The sequence below is a fragment of the Paroedura picta genome, chromosome 9 (assembly GCF_049243985.1).
Source record: "Paroedura picta isolate Pp20150507F chromosome 9, Ppicta_v3.0, whole genome shotgun sequence".
NCBI lineage: Eukaryota > Metazoa > Chordata > Lepidosauria > Squamata > Gekkonidae > Paroedura > Paroedura picta.
In genome coordinates, this window is record NC_135377.1 from 51,755,064 (window position 1) to 51,764,640 (window position 9,577).

At 42.5% G+C, this 9,577-nt stretch overlaps 1 pseudogene; it reads left to right on the forward strand.

The window, feature by feature from the left end:
* The first annotated feature begins 935 nt into the window (after nucleotides 1–935).
* LOC143844156 (lysine-specific demethylase 7A pseudogene) lies at nucleotides 936–3,279 on the forward strand (annotated as a pseudogene).
* The last annotated feature ends 6,298 nt before the right edge of the window (nucleotides 3,280–9,577 follow it).

The window sequence follows — 9,577 nt, forward strand, 5'->3', positions numbered from 1 at the left end:
TTATTTCTGGTCTAAAAGCGACCACATTTTGTTCTTCATCAAATATCCTGGGATGTGTAGTGATAACTAAGTAGGATCAAGTGACACTCTGCTGGAAGCTCATTCAGTGACTCTAGGCCACCCGCTCCCTATTTCTCAGCCTAATCTACCTAACAGGTTATTAACAGCAAGACGGAGGAAGGGCAGGATAAAAATTAAATAACTGAATTTGTTCAGATTTTAAGACACTCTCATATTGATCACAGTTATTAAGTCTGAAGGTAAGTCCGAAGTTGTTTCTTTTTGCTTGTAGACTTCCCATTCATGTGGAAGTCTAATTGCATTAATTTCCTTGATGCCAGTAAAACACACAAATTCAGAGTGTAAAGTTTATCATTTACGAACCTAGATTTCAGCCATTCACAAAATACAGGCATTAAAGGACAAATGGAAGAAAGTTTACTTTACCCAGTTTATTTCAAATGCCAAAGAGGAGGCTGTTGACTTCAGATTTCTGGAAAGGTAAATGTCATGGCTAAAGGAAGCCTACATTTAGTTTTTCACAAAACTCTCTAAGTGCCATGTTGACTTATCTTCCTTTTTCTGTAGCTCTAGGCAGCAATTTCTCAGGTACTTCTAAATGAATTATGGAATATCTGTTTTTAAACATTTTTTACCTCTAATTGAGGTAAAATACTTATTTTGCTTGCTAGTCTGTTTCCATTCTATTCTGCTTTCTTCATTTATACATGGTGCATTTTCTTCTTTCTCATTCTGAAGTGAAGGCAGACTCCCACATGGGAGTCTAGCATGCATGCTGTTATTGGTGTGGCTTCGCTGAGTAACTGGCTGGCTGGCTGGGCTGGTGGCAGAATGGCTGGGAGGAAGGAAGAGGAAGTGGGCAAGGCGAGCAGAGTGGCTCAGACAGACAGTCGGGATATTGGAGTTCTTTAAAGATGGCTACAGTGGCTGCGGCCACCATGGACACCAGTGTGACCACTGTGTGCTGTGTGTGCTGAAAGCCCTACAGTGTGAGCTGCTTCATGACTGAGTGTGACATATGCAAGGATTGATTCCACAGCAACTGTGTCAGAGTAGAAGAACATCATGTTGTTGACATTGATTGTGCAGTTCTTCATGGACCCTCCTTAATGAAAAAGAAAACGAACTGGTACAGGCATGACTATACTTAATTTGATGATGGTACCAAACATGAACATTTGTAAAACAGCTATGAGCTCATTCATTTGCCAGTGCTGATGAGATCATTTTGAAAATGCATGACAGCCAGCTAATGAAAAGATACCTGGGCTGTTTCTGCACTTACTTTGTTTTTTCCATTGTAGATCCTGCTGAATTCAGATTGATTTGAACTTGAGTCTTCCTCTAACCCAGCGGTACCCAACTCCTGGTCCGGAGACAGGTACCAGTCCGTGGATCATTCAGTACCGGGCCACGGCTCCTTCCCGTCCTCCTCCCTGGCTGCTGCCTCGGGAGCTGCCCTGCCGCTGGCTCACCTTTGGTCCTCTCCAGCGGCCACCATGGCTGGGGCTCCCCCTCGGCATGGCACTGCACAGCTGCTGCTCGCAGCACCCCCCAGAGGGCAGCAGGAAGTCAGGGGCACTGGCAGGAAAGCAAGTGGAGCAGGAGCTCAGGCTCCAATGTCCCTTGGCAAAAGACTACCCCCCTGGGCCTCAGTAAAATAGTCAAACGTTGACCGGTCCCTGGTGATAAAAAGGTTGGGGACCACTGCTCTAACCCCCTTCCCATTTGAAACAGAAAGTGTTCTGCATTTGATTGGGGAAGCTCACAGCGGAAAAGGGAGACAAGTGCAACAGGAGTCTCTTTGTTTCTTTTCTTGAATGTGTGTGGGGGGGAGAGGATTGGAGACAGCAGAGGAGGGGGAAATAACTGGAGGCAAATTTCTGCTGAGAGAAGTTAGGGCTTCTGGAGCACAGTTTAAGACAAGCCTCGCAACTGGGAACCAGGAAATCTTTGAACTGATGCCTTGGCCAATCAGGGAAGATTGCTTTGCTATGAGGCCTGGAGAAGGAAGTTAATTCACAAAAGGAGAAATCTGCACTTACTGATAGCGATTTTTCAAATATTGAGGGTTATATCCACTTCTGGATATTGTGGGGGGAAAGGTAGGGTCACTCTGGATTAATCATGCATGTTGCAGAGGGAAAATTTAAAGTGCCCAAAATCAAAATGGAAATTGAATTCAGTGTAGACAGGAGGGATTTATTCGAACTGGGAGTGGGTAAAAAGAAGAAGAAGAGTTTGTTTTTATATGTCGCCTTTCTCTACCACAAAGAGTCTCAAAGCAGCTTACAGTTGCCTTCCCTTTCTCTCCCCACAAAAGATACCCTGTTAGGTGGGTGAGGCTGAGAGAGCCCTGATTTTACTGCTTGGTCAGAACAGCCTTATCAGTGCTGTGGCGAGCCCAAGGTCACCCAGCTGGTTGCATGTGGGGAAGTGAAGAATTGAACCCGGCTTGCCAGATTAGAAGTCTGCACTCCTAACCACTATACCAAGCCCTGTGCAGGCTACACCCTGGAGAAGCTTGGGTTTGATGTTCCCATTATGGTTCCCAAATTAGATGGCTTATGTCTGAGACTTCCTACCCCTACTTTCTCTGTTTTCTATGTGGAACAATACATAGGTGGTGATAAAGTGATAGATGTTATTGAAGTGGCAAGACAGGTGGACAGTATAATGAAGCTCCATAATTATGTTAAGTATTTTATGAATCGTGACAGACCAAAAGTATTAAATGTGATGAGCACTTAATTTTCAAACACAAAGATGTCAGAATTAGTAGAAGTTCCTGAAATTGCCAGAAAACACACATGGGTGGAAAATTAGTAACCAGATGACTCCATTTTTCCTAAGCCTTTTGTTCAGAAAGTCAAGGATAGCTACAAAGACTTCCATATTGATTTGGGGGGCACTTCTGTCTGGTATCATGTTCTCTGGGTTGAGAAAATCTTCTATTTAATCAAGCCTACTAATGACAATTTGGCAAACTATGAAATGTGGAGTTAATCCTCCACACAGAGTGAAGTTTATTTTGGTGATGCAGTTGACCAATATTACAAATGTGTTGTGAAACAAGGACATACATTATTTGTTCCAACAGGCTGGACTCATGCTGTGCTCACATCTCAGGACTGCATGGCTTTTGGAGGATTTTTTTTGCACCACCGCAACATTGGCATGCATCTCAGGTATTATGAAATTGAGTGTATACCAGTCCCTCCTTTCTCCAAGCCGCATTCTCCCCAAGCTCACCCATAAAATCTCCAGGCATTTCTCCATCTAGAGCTTACAACCCTAGTCTAACCTAGTCTGACCAAAACTTTTTGAATGCAAGTTTCCCAAAAACCTTTTCTTTCTTGCCCTACATATTCCCACCCCTTCAAAACTATGATTTACTTTTGCTTTCACTGTCACCTACCTAACTGGTACGCTTTCCATTGTCCTACATGGCAATTTATATTCTAACTAATATGTGTGCATCTTTCTTACCCTGCCTAATTATCATCCCACACATGGAACCATCAGAGTCCTGCAAAATACCACCAAATAGCCATCATCCTTAGGTACTGCCTTTCAGCAGATGTCATAAGGTCAACAACAAGTAATAAAGTTTATGAAGCTTATTTATGGGAGGATTTGAGTTGAAGTAATAATGTGGAAGCTTTGCTATCTACAAAAGGGGCATTCTGTTTTCCCTTTACCTTTTGGAGGAGAGATGACAATGTTATTTACATTCATTATGTGGTTATGTTTCATTACCCTACCTAATAGTATGAATCAACGAAACAGCAGAGCCTCTGGTTAGCATTGGAGGTGACGTATTATGCAGGGTTGATTGCAAATACACAACTACCCAATAAGGCTAATTCAGCAATATGCAAGAGGTTCACCTTAACATGAAGAATATTCTGTCCAAAGGACACTAGCAATAGGACAGGGATTTATTCATTTATTTTAAAGAAAAGGGGTCAAAAACATCAAGGAAAACAATATAGGGATGTTATTTTAAATGCAAGGGAAGAGTTTGTGGATGAAATTAATGACACAAGCAAGGGACTAAAGCTTTTAAAAATGGTTTTTGGTATCTTCTACAGGTATTGAAGCAAATTGGTCACGAAGTGATACTTTCAGGTTAATTGCAAGTCAAGGGTGAAATACTCTGCTGAAATGGGAAGATGAATAAGTAAAGATTAGTGACTAGAATTAGTGAGTGTAACTCAGGTGGCCTCTGATTTACATTTTATTCATGCTTGGATTATAACATCCCACAGGGTAATCATCCTTCATGATTCTAATTTTTTGGGTGTACACTTATAATGCAATGCAAGAAACTACACTTTTTGGTCAGGAAATATTTGAGAGGACTGTGGGGTTGGACTGTAAGAAGAACTAGTCTGATGCTGTTAATAGTATCACAGACTAGTGCAGTGTTATGACAAGCTGCATGACTATCACAATGCACCCTGGACTGCTATGCAAGTATATCAGAGTAAGGTAAGGTCATTGCTCAGAAAATACAACCATTTCGCCAGATTTTGCATGAGATATTTTATACCAAAGAAACTATCATGTACCACAGGAAAATGGAAAATCTCAATTCTTTATCAGGACTTAAGCATTATTTCTCTCTGTCCCATACAAATGAATACATTCCCTCCAGGATCTTGTCTCTATGTGATGAGTCCCCTCATCCCTTTTGTGACTACTCACACATTGCCTGCTGTGCTCTTACTTCAACCAAGGCAGGCTATCATGCCAGTAGTTTCTACTGTTCCCTCTGCCACCTACCTGCTTGCAGTACAGTTGCCTCCACCTACCTAGCTCCCACAGAGGAGATAGCCATGGTTCCCATTCCCCCTTACTCGTCCATCCACATTACCGGTGATGATGGAGGGCAACAGCATTGTTTCCGGTTCTTCCTTGCTCAGCTGACTCTTGTGCTCTATCTGTCTGCCCATCTGCTGGGCTTATGTAGCAGTAGTGTAGCATATAGCAGTGGTGTAGCTCATGTAACATGTAGCAGTAGCAGGGGTGTCTTGGCTCCCCTTCATCCTCCTTTGACTGCTCAGTCAGCCAGCCAGCCAGCCAATTTTTCTGGCAACTCCCACACCTTGCTCCTCTGCCCATATGCTTCTCTTGGGAGGAATATTATCCCTTCCCTTTTGCCACTCCACCCCATTTTAGTGCTAATATGCCTACATCCCCCCAGGTCTGCCCTCTATCTGAACCTGGCCCTATTTTTTGCATCTATCAACCAACATTGGGCCAAGTTCAGCATTAGATATAGGAGACTGTCAATATATCAATATCTGTTATGTAGCTCATAAATCATGAGGGGAAAATATTGATTTTATTTCTGAAATTGTATAAACAGACCACATCTCAATAGATTTATTGTCTATGCCAGTTCTCCCTGGACTCAGTGAAGTGTTGTCATTTCCTACTTTCCCACCTTTGAACTCTACCCAGGAAAAGATACAGCCAATATCCTAAAGGAATTTTGATCAACCAGCTGCCTTTGAACAAGCCCACATTGTGGAAACATGACAGTAGTTTGCTATATTGGTGTTAGAACTGACATGTAGCAGAGTGGGATGGATGGATCTGAGCTAATTTCTACACATCTTGTTAAAATAGCTATGTGGGTGTATGCCACTCTGAGTACTTCATTATGCATACCTTTAGGATTGTTAACTAATCTTCAAAGTGCCAAATTAGGGATTAAATAAAAGTTTAATTTCACAAAGATTGCTTAAAGGGCATCAACGATATCCAGAGAACAAACTTCTCTGATATTTATACCAAAGATCCAGCCAAATAAATACTGCTTGCTTAATAAGAGACTGGACTCAGAACTGGAAAATGCAAAGTGCCCCCAAGTATATACAGAGTGTTTCACATAGAACTAATTAAACTTTCCTTCAAATGTCTGAGATCAGGCAGCATGTGATCAGAATCAGCAACATTTAAAAATGAATCACTATTTATTACTTAACTCCTTCTGTACTTCATAAATCTTGCTGAGCATATTTTTATACCTGCCTGTAGACATTTCCTCCTTATTGTCTCTATACAACCCTAAGGACATAGGTGATGGAGTTTGTGATGGTAATGGACTTCCATGAACTTTTAAGGCTGTTTATGGGGATCCTGCTGATTCCTGGCCAGAACAGAATGCAGGAATGTAAAGAACCTCTCTTTAAACCCCTGCTTTTTGTTCCAACAGAAAGTAGAAAAAACAGCTGAGTGGCTGGGAACACTTCCTGCTGCTCAGCTGTTTTGGGCTAGTGACATCACTTTGACTGTTTATGTACTGGGAACTTCACTGCTCCAGCTCCCATGCAGGAGCACAAATTGGGCATGGATGAGGTGCACCAGGCCAAATGCTCCCCTATGTGGGTACAGGAAGAGGTGGGGCAACCTGCCACGACTAAAACTCCAGCCTGCAGCCCGGCATGAAACCTCCAGTACGTAAACGGTCTTTAAAGTTTAATGTGGCAGAAAACGAATGTTGAAACAATGTTGTCCCATTAAACTTTAAAGTGGAGTCAAGCACAGTTTCAGCAGGAGAAGCTCTGTCCATTGGTCAGTGATCTAAGAGAACTAAGAGATCTAAGGGTACTCATTCTCCCTACCCCATCACCTGATGATGCCTCCTGAGACATCCTATTGGAAACATATTCAGAAGGCTGGTATAGGAAGAGGCCAGTGGCAGAGCAGTAGCCAATTGAGGTGGCTGATGGGGGAGACAGCTGCGGAGAGCCATGCTGTGGCCATGTGATAGCATTACAGTGGCTGGGCCCACCATAGGAACCCAAAGTGGGGTCATGAGAGTTGGCACCAACAGGGAAGGAGGCTGCTTCACCCAGATACTATGTGGGCTGGGCATCATCTGGAAGCAGCAGTGAAGCAGACCAGCCACAAGGGATGGGCAGAAGCTTCCCCTTAAGTGGCAACCAACCACAGACAAGCTGCTCCAGATTTTTTTGTGCAGCCCCTTTAAATGTTAAAGGGACTGCATAAGAAGGTGCAACAAAATTGGACTGGAAAAGGAAACAATACCTCATTATGGCTTCCATTTGAGAGCCCCAAATTGAGCTCTAGAAAGCACTGCAAAAGGGCAGTGAAGTTTGGAATTGGGGAGAGGGAATGGGAATCTCTGTTTAAGCAGTGTGCCATGTCAGTTGGAATTTAAATGAAAGTAAATGACAGAGAAGATACAAGCTGTTTTATAAAGAAATATACATAAACATGTAGAACAATATGAAAGCAACAGGTCAGGAAATGTTTGTATGCATAGGCAATACTTGCAAAAATACAGATCATTAATCATGAAGACTTCAATTACCCTGGCACTGACTTATGAAATGAATATCAAAGGTTATTTGGGAAAGTAAAATAGAGTTATTTCCTTCTGATTTTGCTGAGCAGTCACAAAAGGAAGAGATGGGCTTGGATCTATGCCCAAGAAAATATACTATAAATGATAAATGAGATAAAAGTTGGTGAATATTTGATTCTTGTGTTCATGGAATAACAATTTTGAGGTTTAAACACTCAAAGAATATTCATAAAACTGGTAGCACAAGATTATTGGTCTTAAAAGTGGCGAACACTGAAGGAATGCAAAACAGAGATGATTAGAATGTTTTAAAATGGTATGCTAGAAATATGCATTAAATTCTAAACTGTGAAAGAAAAACTAAGCATGTATTGTTGCATGGTATGTCTAATTCTAAACATGGCCTGATACAAGGATACATAAATCCAGAGACTGTATCCATGAACATACAATCTAGATCCTTCTACAAACTTCAGAAAAGTCCCAGGTTTGCATTAAAAAAACTGGAAGTGAAAAAGAAGGGGGGGGGGAAGGGTTAGCACCAAAATAATAAAAGTATCACCTGTAGCTTTAAGAAATACCTTCTCTCTAGTCACTATAAGGTGCTAAGCAACCACAATAGTATTGCCAGCCTGAAAAATGCCTTGGAGAATGGTGGAACCTCCTTTGTTGAAAGTTTTTAGGGAGAGATTGAATGAGCACCTGTCAGGAGTGTGTGATTTTTAAGTCCCTGAGAAGGTTGTGAGGCGGGTGGCTGGAGTGGAGGGGCCTCTGTGGTCTCTTCCAGCACTGTGTGATTCTGAAAGCCTTGGCTTCTGACAGTAAATGGCAATGAGGGTCAGGTCTCTGGGCTGTTTTGTTCTTTGAGGAAGGACTCTTTGTGGCCAGTCCCAGCAGCAAATAACAGGCAACTAGTATTACCCGACTTACATGATTCCAGGTTCAAATTCAAACTCCTTGCATAGTTATATGATATTTTTTCTTTGTTCCAAACTTTTTCCTCTCCCTGACTGAGTCACCCAAGTAAAATGGGTTTCCTCATTGAGAGTTCTGAATTGTCCTCTCACTGAAAGATAACTTGGCCATTAACAGCCCTGGAACTTCAAGACCATTTCTGCATGGATGGGTAAAAAGCGCATGGCATCCTGCTTGCAAATGTGGGATGGTAAACCATGTTTGCATTCCTCCTCATGGGAGATCCCCCCCACATTTTCCCTCTGCCCTGTCATGGCTTTTTGCCATACTTGGGACAGGAAATGGAGAGGGGAGGGTGGGTGCAAGGGTGGGAAAATGCTGCAGAGACTGTTGCGCCTTTCCCCCTCCATATTGGCTTGCTCCTGGTTGTTCACTGGTTGCTCACCAATGGGATGTGAAATAAAAAGTGGCAAATCCACTTTTTGCAATTTCCCTCATCCCAAGGCAAATCTGAGCAAAACGTGAGCTGCCCTGGACAGCCTTGTGATGTAGGCGACGTCATGTGGAGGGGGCTCTAAAACCCCCTCAGCAATCAGAAGCTGTCTAGAGACAGATTACTCATGCAGAAATGGTCCAAGGGAAGGTACAGGTACTCTTTACCAAACCCCCTTCAGAATGGTACTTAAGGGATTGTTAAAGTCAAACAAAAGATTTTATTTAACTCACATGGAAAAATCAAGTGGAATGAGGAGTTGAAAACTTTGAGGTACACATCTGTAGTTGTGCAATCACAACAATATTGCAAGCCTTCAATCCTTGGTTTCTGTCAGTAAAGAAAGGGTGACAGCGCAGAACCCTTTCCAGGATTGTTTTGGTATTTGAAGGAGGACTCTTTAGGGCTCGGCCTGGCAGCAACCACTGAGTGGTTTGCTGCCATGGAAGAGTTATGGCTCACTCAGACCCATCTGCCCAAGCAGCATCCAAGCAAAACAGCCAGCATTGTATATTGGTTAGAGGGTCAGAATAGGACCCCCATTTTGACATGGGGGTTGCTGGGTGACCTAGACTCAGTTACACAATTACCTGTATAACCTATCTCACAGAGATGTAAGGATAAAATTGATGACAGAAGAACAATATAAGTTGTTTGGAGTCCCCATTGGGGAGAAAAGTGAGGTATAAAAGAAATAAAATATATAGCTGACGATGAGGGGAAGAAAAAGGGTAGGGTGATTAGTGAGTTGGAAGGAGTGAAGGGAAAAGGTATTGGAGTTGGAAAGAAAAGGTAATGCAGGGGTA